Source organism: Cebus imitator, unplaced genomic scaffold (genome assembly GCF_001604975.1).
Source record: "Cebus imitator isolate Cc_AM_T3 unplaced genomic scaffold, Cebus_imitator-1.0 Scaffold16, whole genome shotgun sequence".
Taxonomy (NCBI): Eukaryota; Metazoa; Chordata; class Mammalia; order Primates; family Cebidae; genus Cebus; species Cebus imitator.
Window position 1 is genome coordinate 10,868,761 of NW_016107331.1, and position 17,345 is coordinate 10,886,105.

Consider the following 17,345-nt stretch of genomic DNA (forward strand, 5'->3'; position numbering starts at 1 on the left):
TGCCTGCTTGTAATCCCAGCTACTCAGGAGGCTTACGCAGGAGAATCACTTGAACCCAGGAGGCAGAGGTTGCAGTGAGGTCACAGTGAGCTGAGATCACACCACTGCACTCCAGCCTGGATGACAGAGTGAGACCATGTCTCAATAATAATAACAATAATGTTGAATTATATGAAATTGCCATTTTGTAGGGAAAATATTATATATACATTATAAATAATATATTTATAACAATATGTTTATCTGCAAATATTATAAATACCTTCTAATGTTTTATTGTCCTGAGCCTATGAAAAATTAAGATACATTCACTTTGGTAACATTGCAAAGCCATGTTCAATGCGTGTGGAAATTTCAAAAGTGAGCCATAAAACTTATACAAATGGTTATACAGTTAAGTTTCTTTAGTTGAAAACAATAGAAGCCAACTCTGGCTAATTTAAGCATAAAAAGTAATTTATTGGAAGGTATAGGATAGTTCATAGGATTTTTTAAAAACCTGAACAATCAGTTCTTGGGTAACACAGAAGTAGGAAAACTGTAGCTCTCAAGAGCAAGAATTAATGTTCAGAATCCTTAGGAAGGTCCCCAGAAGTGATGAATTTCTGTTTTTCATGCATGGGTTTTCCTTTCATGATTCAAAGTTCAAGTAGAGTCTAGCTAGCCTACTTTAGGTCAAGGCTTCACATAGAATCCCCATGTTGTACAACCCCAGAGACTTCTTCTACTTAGAAATTCCTATTTAGTCTGTGATTGAATCAGTGTGAAAGATGATCCTTGGAATTACATGACATGGGATCTGGTGTCAAAGCATGGAGACTGACTGTTCCAACAGAGTAGACAAAATTCTACTTTTTTTCCCAAAAAAGTAAAAAATTGCTTCCCAAAGCTGGAGGCAGAAAGAAGAGAGGTCTACCAGAGCATGTGCCTGTGTCCAGTGACAGACGGCAAGTAAAAACAGTCTTTCGAGGTGAATAACCTGTAAAAAAAATCACACTTATTTTCACAATAGTTACACATTGTTTCTATTTCTGAACCCATGAGAGAACACTCTCATAGCTGCTTATGAGATGATTCTGACAATTGTTGTTTAGCTAAAGTGTTATAAGAATATGAGTCTTCAAAGCACAGGGCTTCTTATAATTTATGGGTGTGAAGAGGAGGAGTTCTTCTTAGCTGAGAAATAAGTCAGATGCTTCTATAGAAAAAAAAAATAAGCCCATAACCCTAGCCAGGAAGGATGAGGTCATTTGTTCAACAATTATCATAGTTCTGCCAGTCAGATATACAGGAAGTACACACTGCAGGCTACTTTAGGTCAAGGCTCCACACAGAATCCTCATGTTGTACAACCCCATGTTTAGAAATACACATTCTAAACAGATGGTGTTCAGCCAAGTGAACTGTCTTTTATTAAGATTCCATACCTCGAGGTGTACATATAAGTAAGTTTCATGCTACCACAAGACAACGTCAAGAGACTTGGCTTCCTGAAGCACCTGCTTGCCAGTTCCTACCCTATGTTTTGTGAGTACAGCTAAAATAGCACAAGTGGTTTAAGTTCAGATTACAATGTTGGCTCCACCATTTACTTACTAGTTTTATGAGACCCTGGGCAAGTAATTTATTATCTCTGTGTCTTAGTTTTCTTACCTGGAAAAAAATTAGAATAATAATCCTGCCTCACAGGGTTGTGTATTATCACATAAGTTAATGCATGTAGAGTGCCTTCAACCTGCCTTGGTACTTCATAAATACTCAAAAACAATTAGCTAGTTATTATTTTCCTAACTCTCCTGGTACACAACTATTACTGATTCCATAATTATGGTTATATAGTCACCTCTCACCCTTTTAGTTTGTATTTATGTATGTCAATTTCTCTGAACCATAGTCTTAGCTTTCCTCCAAACTATATTCTTTGGTTTCATCTATCAGAAAACCAACATAGAAAACTTCTTTCGATTAGAACCAATTTTCATCTTGCTCACCCATTGTCCTCATAGTCATTTCTTTGTCTGGTCTTTTATGACTTCAGATATGTGAGCAAACCAATGAAGAATCTGACCCTAGGTATTCAAGACATAACTCTTATATTGTGTAGAAAAGAAAAAGCAATTAGTAGGACATTAAGTTTGTAGTGAAGTCACCAACACTTTGAGGCTAGAATATAGCTAACTCGGGACCAAATTCTATAATCTGGGAATTTGACTCATCTATGCTAAAAATTTTCTTTCTAGTGTCCCTCTATGCTTAAACCTCACAAAGAAATTTTAAATACTAGCAAGGTGTCTTGGATAGCAAGAGGTCAGTGGTATACACCACTCAAATTTGGCCCAAGGAAGGAGTCAGGCCAAGAGCTCAGAAAGCAATGGCAGGCCATTGAAGCAGAAGCAAGTAACACATTTTGGTAGTTCTACCATTAAGAGTTGCAATGGATTTGGCTATGATGCAAAAATAAAGCCTCAAAAAAATGAAAGGGGTTGGGTGTGGTGGCTCATGCCTATAATTCCAACATTTTGGAAGGCTGAGGTGGATGGATCCCCTGAAGTCAGGAATTTGAGACCAGCCTGGTCAACATGGTGAAATCCCATCTCTACTAAAAATACAAAAATTAGTCAGTTGTGGTGGCACACACCTGTAATCCCAGCTACTCAGGAGGCTGAGGCAGGATAATTGCTTGAACCCAGGAGGCGGAGGTTGCAGTGAGTGAGCCAAGATGGCACCACTGCGCTCCAGACTGGGCAGCAGAGGAAGACTTCGTCTCAAAAAAAGGAAAGAAAGAAAGTGTACTCATTGTGGAAGTAAAATGTAAGGTTTATTTGAATAAACTCAGTTAACATGGTAATGATCAAAAGACAAAGAGGTGACAGTCACATCTGGATAGACAATAATGTTCTACCATGCATTTTTGTTGTCTACTCAGTAGAAATTTATCTGTCTCTTCATTACTAAGAGCAACCCAGATTCATTCAAATCTAAGCCAGCCATGTTCCTTCCAAAAGACAGCTTCTACCCAACCCCAAGAAGTTAGATTTTTTGGTGCAAGCCAATTATGGTAATTCCATTTTCCTTATTTTAGGAATGGGCATGTAATAAGACTCACCAATAAGAAGTAAGGAAAGACTTCTGTGGAAGACTAGATGAGCAAAGTTTGTCATTTTTTAAAAAGGCAAGAAGAAAATGATAAGAGAAAGAATCAAGCATTTATTCTTTTTCCTATAGTTTGAGTAACCAAATAGTTTTTAAAGAAGAGTTATTCTTTATTCAAGAATGCCAACTAAAAATTGCAACCCTTAAAAGAATAATGAATCTATGCAACAACCATCAATAGATGCTAAAATATTATGCAAAAGTTGATGTGGAACTTCATAGTGGATGGATCGTATTGACAACTTCTAAATCCACAGATGAATCTTAGTATGCTAAAAGTAGAACAACCAGGCCTTATCTGTCTTCTGATTTGAAGTTTGGGGCTGTATAAAGTGTCACTTGTAAAATATTCTTAGAAAACAAAAGTGAATCTTAATCTAGTCAAGTCTCTATATTTAAATCTCTAGTTTGGAAATATGAGGAGAGATAATCAAGTTAAATGCATCACAAGGAAGCAACCAGCCAAATTCGGAAAGCAGGATAAACAACAGGACAAACTAGTTTCTTCAGCAAAATAAGGGGAGAAAGACTCTTGAAGATTCAAAAATGTTTAGAAAAGCATAACAACCAAATGCAGTATATGAATCTTAGTTGGATTTTTTTCTTTAGAATAAAATTGAACACAGATTAGGGTGTTAATAAGTTGAACATTGAACACAGATTATTGTGTTACTGTGTTTAAGAAATTATTATTATCATTACATGTGATAACAGCATCATGCTTATTAAAAGTCCTTAGGTGCTCAAAATGCATGCTGAAATATTTATAGATAAAATATATGACACTTTAAGATAATCATGTTTTAAAGTATAGAAAAGGAATAAATGAAACAGATTGGCAAAATATCTGTAATTGTTGAAGCTGGGTGAAGGGCATATGATTGAAATTTCCTGAAACTGAGATTTTAAACATATGGGAAAAATATGACGTGAGAAATGATACACTCTCATCCCATTTCCAACTTCTGAATATTATTGTAAGCATGAGAGGATAACTCTTCCTATGGCAGACCAGAGAAAGAGGAAAAAAAAAAAAACAACAGTTTTTGATGACATCATGAGCTAGTGGATACTCCAGCCTTGAAATCATTTTACTCTGTGATTTTACTACGTCAAGTAAAAAATGCTTTATTACTTCATCTAATTTTAAAATTGGTTTCCTGTTACTTGTAGCCACAATTATCTTAATTGATAAAATATAAAATTATTTTATTGCTGTTTTTTAATTATTTATTTTTAATTAACCAAGTAATTACATGTTCATTGAAACAAGTTATTGTGTGCTCACTGAAAACAAACAAAGAACATAGAACACAGATTATTATTTCCCTTCATGTGGCTCCATCTCCCTCTCCTTATCAGAGGCAACCACCCTTAAGATATTTTGATTTAAATCTTATGGAATATCTGCATCTATGTTTGCCCAGATGACATGGTTTATGAAGACTGCTTTGTGAGTCTGTGTGCCTGCATATCTATGTGTATCATCATGTGTGGGACCTAATCCTTCTGGGACAGACAAGAAATTTGTCTTTTCATTCACTTCTAATTACCTCCCCCCAGTGGCTAATGTAGCACTAAAATTTCACCATCCACTCAGTAATCTCTTATTTGTAGGTAATATTAATGTTCAGAAGAATAGCCAGGCTCACAAGAATCATTCCCAAACTGCATTCAAATTGAACTCCAAGTCTGCAAAAGCAATATTGTACCTTCCCCACCCCCACAGAAAAATAACAATAGATCACAACCAAAGATACCAGCAGGTGTGCAACATGCAAATGGCAAGCATGAAAACTGAAGTGACTGACATTCTGAAGACATTTTCCAGCAAGATAAATTGTCAAAGCTGAGAACATTTGAACAGCAGGGCACAGCAAAGAGGCATTACATCTTCACATTTCAAGTCATTTGGCTGTGCACGGCAGAGTTACTTATAAAACTTAGTAAAGAGAAATCTACATTAACTGTTGAGCCATCCATAGGACTGCATTTGGTAGGGAGAGAGGGCATATGTGCCCATCTGTTCCGGATCTAGCTACCTTCCCAACCTTCCCTCTCTTGTCATTTTTAGAATGTAAACATTCTGAATGTAGGGAGGAACTGGGTTCTGTGGTATGTTCTGAACAGTTTCCAGCACTTTGAGCACTTAGAACATTTTTAAGGAATAACAACATTTTGCATTGGACTGAAGGGAATAGAACTTCCCCTTCATTTGCTAAAATGAGAATATCTTTTATTCACCAAAAGCTGTTCTTTGGCTGACCAATTTAGCAAAAGAATAAAGAACTCCTTTTCTCATGCTTAGAAGGGACCTGTTCTTAAACAATGAAATGGTAATTCAAGGAGACATGTAGCAGCAGAGAGCCAGTTTGTAAAAGTACTTTTCTGGACAAGAAAGATAGTTTCAAAATGTAGAAACTCAATTGGACCCAGCCTGATTTTGCTTTGGGAGGCCCACAGTGCCTAATGCAGATACAGAAAAAAAAAAAAAAAAAGAGTCAAACTTTATCACTACAAAGAAAATAAAAAAAAAAAAAAAAAAAAAAAAAAAAAGTGTGCCAGATTAGGGCAGCCATTTAGAAAAAGAACAAAAACTTTTTGATTCCACATGCCTAAGTTTAAAAAAGGGAAAAGGGACTGGTGTCGATCTTTTAGAATCTTTAAGAAGTAAGAGAAGCCCTCTTTAAAAGAAAATCAAAGCCTTTAAAATTCTAAAAAAAAAATTTTTTTAATTTTGATTTTAAAAGAAAATCAAAGCTTTTAAAATCCTAAAAATTCCTCTGGAATTTTTTTCTATAGATATCATCATTCAAGTGTGGAACAAACATAAGAATAAAGTGACTTATCATGCATTGAAATAGTGAAAACCTGGAAACAATACAAATATTCATCAACAGAAGACCCGTTGTCATAAGCACATCAAAACACGAAATATTATGTAGCTATAAAAAAGGATGAGAAGTTTCTCTACATATCTGAGTAGTATATTGTTAAGTTCAAAAAAATACAAAAGAGTATATATATAATAATGACAGTTTCATAGTAAAGAAAAATATCTATACAGCAAGTATATGAATGAAAAAGTCTGTAAGGGCACATTTTAAAACCTCATGGTGGCTACCTGGTGGGATTGGGAACTGAGCAGGTACAAGATAAGAACTGGAGGACTGATTTTCATGGTGTAGTGTTTCATAGTTTTTCATTTTGAATCATGTGACTTTTCAAAAAATGTTCTTAATTAAATCCTGTTTAAGCCTTTATCAAGATTTAAGATCAATTAAACAGGTCAAGTGTCCTCTTTTGGATGATTTTTTTAAATGCCTTCTTCCATTTATTGCGAAAGGAAAGCAATCCTGCCTGCCTTCATGGACTCAAAAAAAAAAAAAAAAATAGAGCAGGTAAAAAGGAGGTAAGTGCACAATATACAGTTTTTCCCTAGACAGCTGAAAACCTGAATATATAAATATTTGAAATGGTGTGTTGCTAATATAAAATGAAAGATGTAACCTCAGGGGTAGAACTGAATTCACAAGGGAATGACTACAATTTAGAGGAAGAAAAATACATACAGTCAGACTAATGCTAAAACCCCAATTGTGTCCACAGAGACTGTAAACAAGAAGTCTAGGTGAGTGACAAACATCATAAGATCTTCAACAATAAATAATAGTTTCTATGCTCCATTTCATTTATGTCAATAACAGTTATGTTTATGGAATGTGTAGATGGCCTCACCCAAAGGCCCTATTACCATAGAGAATAAAAGTGTGGCATAAAGGGCAAGTCTGCCCATTGCCCCTGGTTAAAATAAATGGTTGAGAATACAATCCAGTCCAAGAATGAATGCCTAAAGGCCTCTGTTTAAAGTTGTAACCTAATCCTAAAACCTTTTGTCGCATCTTTATTTTTCTATCATTTCTCAATTGTTTTGAAAATAAGCACCTATAGTAGTTGGGGAAATAAAAGCTATGTTACGTTCTCTGTCAAGACAACATGGATCCTTCTTCTTCAGTGATAACCCAACACAAAACTAAACAAAAAAATCAAGTACTATTGTTGCCTTCATTTTATCCCTCTTGCTAAAAAAGAAAAAAAATAGATAAAATGGCCACTGCTTTTTAATGTTGACTAAATGAAAAATAAGCCAATATTACACACGAAAAACAATGAACATAAATGATAAGCTCCCATTATTATATTTGCTATTTAATATGTAGATGTTAATTATAAAAGTAAATCAATGTAATGTAGACATATTGTCTTATAGTGATAAATAATTCCACAGTGTGATTCACATAAAAATCCTTCATTTGAAAATGAAGCCACTTTTTCAAATTAGGGAAAATACACTTGGGAAGATTGGAGTCTCTCCAAATAACTGGCAGGAGCATAAACATGACTTAATAATCTGAGTGTCATTTCAACCACGCATTTGTGAGGTATCAGATGCATGAAAAACTCTGGTGAAAAACAAGCCAGAAGCATACCGCAACAAATTATTATTATTATATGATTCATTTCTATACATGATTTTTAGTGTTAAGTCAGTGATCCTTCCTAAAATCCAGACTATAGTGTATCATAGATATTATTTCATTTGTCTAACACATTTAGTTTCATAACCAGATGGCTATCAGTAGTTGCAACTTTAAAACATTATAAAAGAGCCTGTTTAACAATTTGAGTGTGCCAAATAGTGACTTCCCCTGCAAAAGAAAAAAAAACCCAAATGCAAAAGTAAAAGTGCAATCACTCATCTTGATATTTTGCCTGTCACTAAACATCTGAAAGTAGAAATAGAAACTTAAGAAATAGAGGGCTCTAGAAGGCTTTTAGTAATAGAGAGAATTTCTTCTACAACACTTGACAGATGATCATTCAATCTGGATTATCGGTGACTGCCCTTAGTCAGTGATAAGGGGTTACAGTAATAGTCATTCCTTGTTGAATGGATCTAATTGTTATCAAACTTTTCCTTGTTTTCAACAGTTAGCAGCTCCCATGCTGTCTACCAAATATTCTGAAGCCAAAAAAAAGAAAAATCTATTTCTCCAACATGGTAGGCTTTCACTGCTTCCATGTACCCAGGTTTTTTTGGTTCCAAACCAAATTTTTTTTAATTGTTTTCTTATAACATACTTTCCAGACCCTATACCTTCCCAGTTTCTCTTTGATATTCTTATATGTTAATGTCCCTATTAGACTGTATAAGTGTGGATAACACCATGCTTCAACTAACACAGCCTAAAATTGCACACCTTACCAGTTACAACACATTTTTTCAAATCTCATAGTGGATTTAGTATTAACAGTAATGCCAAAGTCTTTTCAGTATTATACTTTTTGACATTTTATATTACTTTAATAATCATAGGACTTTACATTAATATCTGAACATTTTCACTGATGTTTTTCGTACCTCTTTCCAAAGAGTTTTAATTTTCTATCAGAATTGAGGCATACTCACTATACATAAAGTTTATATTATCGTTAATTTTTATAACCTTGGAGCCTATTTCCAAAACAATAAAAAAGAAGGTTTGAGTAACCAGATTTATGAAATTTCATTAGAGAATGTCTCAAAAACTGACATAGGTGCATTAATCAACCAATTTTCTCTGCATTTTGTTGTACAGTCATATGCAATCCCAGTTGTGTTATCACCAATTTCACATTTTATTACCTGTTCAAAAAGTACGTGAAGAGGGGTTGTCAAATAATCAAATCACTCTATACCATGGAATAATGCCGACCCACCAACTTAGCAATTCATAAAGGAAATGGAAATGGCATTAGTTAGTAAGGACTTTTTGCTGGTGAATACATGCTGCCACCCAGAGATTACATTCCATATTTCAGTGCACTTTGTCCCAGTTTATTTCTTCATCCAAGAAAAAGGAAAACAATTAATTTTCCACAGGTATGGCCTTGGAATTTGAAATTTAGCTGTTATGAAATATAAAATTTTTAAAAGCTTAAACATCAATGAAATTTCTAAGAATAGTCAAAGCAAGAAACAGAAATCTAGCATGGTTACTTAGTCCCAGTGAAATCTGGATGTATTCTTAGTGACATGAGGTATATCCCTGATATAGTAAACCATAAGATATTCTGGAGAAGACAAGCTTCATTTAAACACGTACCTTATTAATATTATCCAAAGTTGCATGTGTATTTGTTTTTAAATGCCTCCTCTTTACGTCAATATTTGCTAACTGCTTGGCAAATAGGAATAGTCTGGTAGGAAAGTATTCTTCCTTAGTTATGATACTATTTACAGTGAGCAAATAAATGAAAAAATGAGTAAGTAAAAGATGAGAGAAGGGAAAGAGGAGGGAGAAATTTGTCTATTAAAAAAAATTGGTCTTGTACTCTCTCTGTTGGGTGTAAATGCTTTTCTTAATGGCTTCCAGTGGGAAAGGAAATTAAGTAAAGGCAAGTGCACAAAGGTATCAGGAAAGAGGAAAGAGGTACATGAGTGATGTGGAGCACCGCTACCCATGTTTTTACATAAGTTCTGGAATAGACTTGACTAGCTTTTTCCAAATAGATTTTTAATTTTCAAATGAGAGATACAAACTCTTCAAAATCTAGTCCGTGGGCTAACACAGGAATGTAAAAAGGCAGTTAGGAGACACTGGTTGGCCAGGCGCAGTGGCTCATGCCTGTAATCCCAGCATTTTGAGAGGCCAAGGTAGGAGTATTGCTTGAGTCCAAGAGTTCAAGACGAGCCTGGGCAATATAGTGAAACATTGTCCCTACAAAAAATACAAAAATTAGCATGGTGGCACATGCCTGTAGTCCCAGCTACTCAGAATGCTGAGGTGGGAGTCACTTGAGCTCAGGAGGCAGAGGTCACAGTGAGCTGAGACCACGCCACTGCACTCCAGCCTGGGCAATAGAGCAAGACACTGCCTCAAAAGAAAAGACAGTGGACAGTGCTCTACTTGTAACATTTTAAAGGCTTAAATTATAAAAATTATTTCAAGTATTCAATTATTTTAAAAATATTATCTTAATAAAAATGATTTTAACATAAAAGACTTAAAACATAAAACACATTTTTAAAAACTTGAGATTAATCAATTTCTAAATAAAAACAAATTGAGCTAATGTAACCATATAAGAAATCAATTATGATACAAGTAGACAATTTACAGATTAATGGGTCTACAGCGCTTACCATGACATTGCGGAGGTGAAGATAACAAAGCAAGTCTTTTGTCATTAAGATTTCTTCAATTTCAGGTTATAGGATAATCCAAAAAGGCTTGTTAAATAGTCTCAATTTTTCAGAAGTAGTTTATAAGATTTCTCATCATGTACATTCCTTTTTTGAATCTTTGCCCTGAACATTAAGAAAGTCATTCGATTGTTTTTAACTTGCACTGTTCTGCCAGAAACAAATGTGAATGACAATATTACTTGCTTTTCCTTCCTCTTATTAAAGATTGCAAGCATTAAAAAATTTTTGATTCCTGTTTTTGTTTTGAGTCACTTTTGGCAAAGTTGGTAAGATGTTGATTGTGTAAAGGGGAAGGGTTTTCTTCATCTTGACTTAACTCTACCCGCTATCTAAGCGTGACATTTTCTTGGTCCTGGGATGGCCAGGAGGAGAAACGGCATATTGGTACCTTGAGCTACATGGGTTCTAATTTCTTTGGATATTTGAAACAGAAAAATCTGTAAATCTGTCATTTCAAAACTGTAAACAACAACTTTATGCCCTTCAAGATGTGAAAATCATACATCACTTCTTTCTTTGTCCTTGGAAAAAAATAATAAAATGAGTCATTTTGTTATAAAAGTATTAAGTAGTAATATTTGAGAACCTATGGCGCCAAAGAGCTAAAATGCTCACTAAAATCATGTACAAGGCTGTGTTCAACCCCCGCAGACTCTCTCCTTTTAAGAAATATCCTTTTTTAGCTCTGCATTTTCATGGTAGCATACTTGCTGACTGTTGATTTCCTTATGTCTGAGGATGTGTGATAAGTCTAATTATTATTGCTCATGTAATACTAGGAACTAAGACTTAGAACTACAGAAAAGATATGTGATATTATACTGGTTTCAAAGATATAAAAGCAAACTGGAGTCAGACGCCGTGGGAATGCAGGCTTACATCTATATTTTTAGAAAACTCCATGCATGCTTCCGAAGCAGAGCCAGGTTTGAAAAGCCTTTTACTACAGCGTATTGTAGGAAACTCCCTCATGGTATAATTTAAGATTCAATAAACCAGACTTTGAAAGTGATCTGATGTTGGGCTATTATGTTCTGAAGTGATTATTTGGGGCAAGGACACACCAGTAATGTTCTAAGACTGGAGTTTCCCTAGAAAGAAGTGGAAGTGGGAAGGCACAGGGACGAAAGAGGCTGGCTGAGACAGCACATATGACTGGAATGGTGAAATTTTCTCTGCTTACAATGGGCCTTGTACTTCAAGCACAGGACCTTGGTGCATCAAGACATACTAAAAGGTGCTCCGGGCTGTGGGAGAAGCTGAACTACACTTATGGCAGCAGGCCAGGGCCATTCTCGTTATGCCCGAGAATGATGAGTGCACAACAGAAAAGTGGAAAGGGAAAGTGGATAGGGCACTGACAGCTTCACCTACACTCAGGAAGTAGGTTAAATGTGCATGAAGTGTGCACAAAGTTATCGAGTCATCCTTCTATTTCTCATTTTTGCGTGTCAGAGTTCACTAAATTTAGTTCTGAACCTGCAGTGCAAAGAGCATTCCATCTAAGACACTACAAGATCCACCTGTTCAAAGCATAATTTCCCCCCAGCCAAAACAAATGAAGCAAATCTGGCACCTCTTGGCACTCAACACTTTCTCCATTAGCAGCTCAAGATGAAACCCAAATGTTGGCATGTGCTCTAGGCCCTAGTGGAGGCAACGATGTTGAAACAACAATTGCTGCTGCTGTTTTCAGATTCATCTGGACAATGGAGATGCCTTTGCCGCCTTGCATTCGATGATAAGGCTACATTTCAGAAGTGGACAAGTATAGCATCATAATATCTGTCTATGGGCATTAAAAACTACACATTACAAAATAATAAGTACAGGATTCACAAAACTTAGTTTATGTGCCATATAATGACAAATCTCATGACTGAATATGCTGACACAGCGAACTTTCACAGCTACGTAAATTAGTTCAACCATTGTGGAAGAGAGTGTGGCAATTCCTCAGGGACCCAGAAATAGAAATACCATTACTGGGTATATATCCAAAGGATTATAAATTGTTCTACTATAAGGACACATGCACACGAATGTTCATTGCAGCACAGTTTGTAATAGCAAAGACCTGGAGCCAATCCAAATGCCCATAGATGATAGACTGGACAGGGAAAATGTGGCACATATATACCATGGAATATTATGCAGCCATCAAAAACGATGAGTTCATGTCCTTTGTAGGGACATGGATGAACCTGGAAGCCATCATTCTCAGCAAACTGACACAGGAGCAGAAAATCAAACACCGCATGTTCTCACTCATAGGCGGGTGTTGAACAATGAGAACACATGGACACAGGCAGGGGAGCATTACACACTGGGGTCTGTTGGAGGGAAATAGGGGAGGGACAGCAGGGGGTGGGGAGTTGGAGGGGGGATGGCATGGGGAGAAATGCCAGATATAGGTGAGGGGGAGGAAGGCAGCAAATCACACTGCCATGTGCATACCTATGCAACAATCTTGCATGTTCTTCACATGTACCCCAAAACATAAAATGCAATAAAAATAAAAATAAAAATAAATAAATAAAGATTCTAATGATGTGTACAGATTTATCCATAAGATTCCTATTATTGGGTAAGAATAAAAACTTCCCTGTTATTTTATTACAAATTGCATATTTCCTCCATAAAAGTTGTACCATTTTACACTCCCACAGAGTGTAAAAAATTCTCATTGATTTATATACATTATGTATTACCAAATTTGGGGTTTTTGCAAAGCCAATAGATGAAAAATGACACCTTGATGTGATTTTAATTTGCCTTTCACTTGCTATGAGTGAGGTTGAGCATCTTCTCATGTGTATTTGAGACCACATATATTTCTATTTCTAGGTTGTGTCTGTTCATGCCCTTTGCTCATTTTTTGGGAGGGAGTCACCGGGCTTTTTCTTCTCAATTTTTATGATTTGTACACTCCTTGTATTAAGGTTCTGCAGAGCAACCAAATCCCCCATATATATATGTATGTATGTGTGTGTGTATATATAATGTATGGAATATCTATATCATGTATATGAGGAATATCTATATCTTTATCTATCCTACATATATATATTCCCTATATTGAGTAATTCCCATATGTATAAATTTCCCATACACATGTTAGATAGATAATTTATATATATAGGATATATAGATCAATAAAGATATAGACATAATATTAAAATTATTATGAGAATTGGCTCATGAGATTATGGAAGCCAGGAAGGCCCACAATCTGCTATGGGCAAGCTGGATTACAAGGAAGTCCAGTTGCTTAATTCAGCCTGAGAACTGGGGAAGCCATGGAAGTCCCAGTGGAAGGCTGAAGGCCTGAGAACTTGGAGAGTCACTTGTATAAGTCCTGGAGTCTGAAGTCTAGAGAACCAGGACCTTTGATGTCCCAGGGCAGAAGGTGGATATCGCAGCTCAAGAAAAGAGCACACTCCCTCCTTCTGCCCTTTTTTTTTCTATTCAGGCCCTCAGTGGATTGGATGATGTCCACACACACTGGTGAGGGCAGATCTTCTGTGATCAGTCTACCAATTTGAATACTAATCTCTTTTGGAAACATCATAACATATACACCCAGAAATAATGTTTTATCAGCTATCTGGGCATCCCTAAGCCCAGTCAAGTTGACACATAAAATTAACCATCACAGGCCCAGTACAGTGGCTTGCACCTATAATCTAAGCAAGTTGGGAGGCTAAGTCAAGAGGATCACTTGAGCCCAGGAGTTCAGGGCTGCAGTGGACTATGATTATATCACTTAACTCCAGCCTGGGCAACAGAAAAGAGTCTGTCTCTAAAGAAAAAAACAAAAAAAAATTATTATTATACTGCCCCTAAATTGACTTATAAATTTCATGCAATTTGAATAAAAATGCCAACAGAGTTTTTATTTTTATTTTTTTCTGAAACAAGACAAAAAGTGATGGGGTTTTTGGACATTGCTTGCTTGTTTATTTTTCTTTAGTAATTAGAAACAACTTGGATTTACTTTACATATACAGAAAAATGTATAAGCTGTTTTTATTTCTTAAGTTTCACCTAAGTACCGTATTTTTTTTCTATTGTGAAAAGGGTTCTGTCTTCAGTTATATCTTCCAACTTACTGATTTTGTGTCTATTATGTATTTATTTGTGTATGTTAATTTCAAATTCTGTGATCTTTCTGAGCTTAGTCTGTAATAGTTTTTAATAGATGATCTTGGAATTTTTAAAGTTATTTATTCATAGGTTGCCTTTTCATTTTTTATTTTCATAATTTTAATTTTTTTCTCTTACCTAATTGTGCTATCTAACATTGCCAGTATAATTTTAAATAGTAGTGCTGAAAATGAATGTTACTGTTTTATTCTTGACTTGACTCAGAATTCCTTTAGAACTTATTTATTTTGTAGTATGTTGTTTTGGAGAGAATCAGACACAAATATGCTCATATCTGTGTACATGTATAAATATATATGTGCTATGTATATATTTCTACACACACACATATATATAGTTAATCCATCAGTTTTCATCTATAATTCTAATAAATTAAAACTAGAGACCGCCAAGACCACATCAGCCCCATGAGCACAGAGCCTCTCCCTCTCTCCATCCACATCCGCCACCAGCTCACCTGGATGATGATATCGCCACACTCATTGTCAACAGTGACTCAGGTATGTGCAAGGCCGGCTTCACCACGACGATGCTCCCTGGGCCATCTTCCCTCCATCATGGGGTGCCCCAGGCACTAGGGTGTGATGGTGGGCATGGATCACAAGGACTCCTATGTGGGCAATGAGGGCCAGAGCAAGAGAGGCATCCTGACCCCGAAATACCCCATCAAACATGGCATTGTCGCCAACTGGGATGACATGGAGAAGATCTGACACCACACTGCATGTGGCTCCTGAGGAGCACGCCGTGCTGCTGACTGAGGCCCCCGTGAACCCCAAGGCCAACCGCAAGAAGACCCAGATTATGTCTGAGACCTTCAACACCGTGTATGTGGCCATGTATGTGGCCATCCAGGCTGTGCTGTCCCTGTACATCTCTGGCCATACCACTGGCATCATGATGGACACCAGTGATGGGGTCACCCACACTGTGCCCATGTATGAGGGGTATTTCCTCCCCCATGCCATCCTGTGTCTGGATCTGGCTGGCCGGGACCTGACTGACTACTTCATGAACATCCTCACCAAGCGTGGCTACAGCTTCATCGCCACGGCTGAGCGGGGAATCCTGCGTGACATCAAGAAGAAGCTGTGCTATATCACACTGGACTTTGAGCAGGAGATAGCCACAGCGGCCTCCAGCTCCTCCCTGGAGAAGAGCTATGAACTGCCCAATGGCCAGATCATTACCATTGTCAACTAGCGGTTCTGCTGCCCTGAGGTGCTCTTCCAGCCTTCCTTTCTGGGCATGGAATCTTGTGGCATTCACGAAATTACCTTCAACTCCATCATGAAGTATGATGTGGACATCTGCAAAGACCCATACGCCAACACAGTGCTGTCTGGTGGTACCACCATGTACCCGGGCATCGCCGACGGATGCAGAAGGAGATCACTGCACTGGTGCCCAGCACAATGAAGATCAAGATCATTGCTCTTCCTGGCCTTGCTGTCTACCTTCCAGCAGATGTGGATCAGCAAGCAGGAGCACCGTGAGTCTGGCCCCTCTATTGTCCATTGCAAATGCTTCTAGGCAACTGTGACTTAGTTGTGTTACACCCTTTCTTGACAAAACCTAACTTGCACAGAAAACAAAGATGAGATTGGCATGGCTTTATTTGTTTTTTAGTTTTGGTTTGGTTTCTTTGGTTTCTTTTCTTTTCTTTTTGGCTTGACTCAGGATTTTCAAACTGGAATGGAGAAGATGACAGCAGTCAGTTGGAATGAGCATCCCCCAAAGTTCTACAATGTGGCTGAGGACTCTGATTGTACATTGTTCTTTTTTTTAATAGTCATTCCAAATAGGGTGAGATGCATTGTTACAGGAAGTTCCTTGCCCTCCCAAAAGCCTCCCCACTTCTCTCTAAGCAGAATGGCCTAGTCCTCTCCCGAGTCCACACAGGGGAGGTAATAGCATTGCCTTTGTGGAAATGATGCAATGCAGAATTTTTTAAATCTTCACCTTAATACTTTTTTATTTTATTTTGAAAGATTTTAGCTTCTGTGGCAATCTCTTTTTTGTCCCCCAACTTGAGATGTATGAAGGTTTTTGGTCTCCCTGGGAGTGGGTGGAGGCAGCCAGGGCTTACTGACTTGGACCAGTTGAATAAAAGTGACACCAAAAAACAAACAGACAAACAAAAATCTGGAGATTGAATTATTTCAAATGTCTTTCAGCATCTATAGACATAATCATATGATTTTTATCCTTAAATCTATTAACTTACTAATATAAAACAATCCTTACTTTTCCGGAATAAACCCCTATTTGGTTATGATGTGTTTTTTAATGTATTGTATTATATTATTTGCTTATATTTTATTTAATATAATTGCAGCAATATTTAGAAGTGAGATCAATCTGTAGATTTTTTTTTCTCACGGAGCTTTAATAGTTTTGGTATCAGTGTTATACTCGCTTCATAAAATAAATCTGTACCTTCTCCTGTGTATTCTTTATGAAACTGGAACAGCTTAAAAAGCACTAAGAATACCTGCCTTTTAATTATTTTATAGAAATATTATTTAGAAAACATGTGGCCATGGTGATGTTTTAAAGGATGGCAATTCGATCCATTTTTCTATTTATTCTAACCTCTCCTTCTTCCTACCCCTCATGTTCTCCGTAATTAATTTTAGTCAATAATTATTTTCAGTGTTTATTTTTGGAATCTTACACATGCTTACACTTATGCTACTGGATTTGTTACCTTAAAATAATATTATTTTACTTTTACTTATGAGACAACTATTAAGTTCATTGTACTTTCTTTTTT

General features: G+C 36.5%; 1 pseudogene; it reads left to right on the top strand.

The window, feature by feature from the left end:
• Window positions 1-15,138: 15,138 nt before the first annotated feature.
• LOC108288362 lies at window positions 15,139-16,102 on the top strand (annotated as a pseudogene).
• Window positions 16,103-17,345: the final 1,243 nt, after the last annotated feature.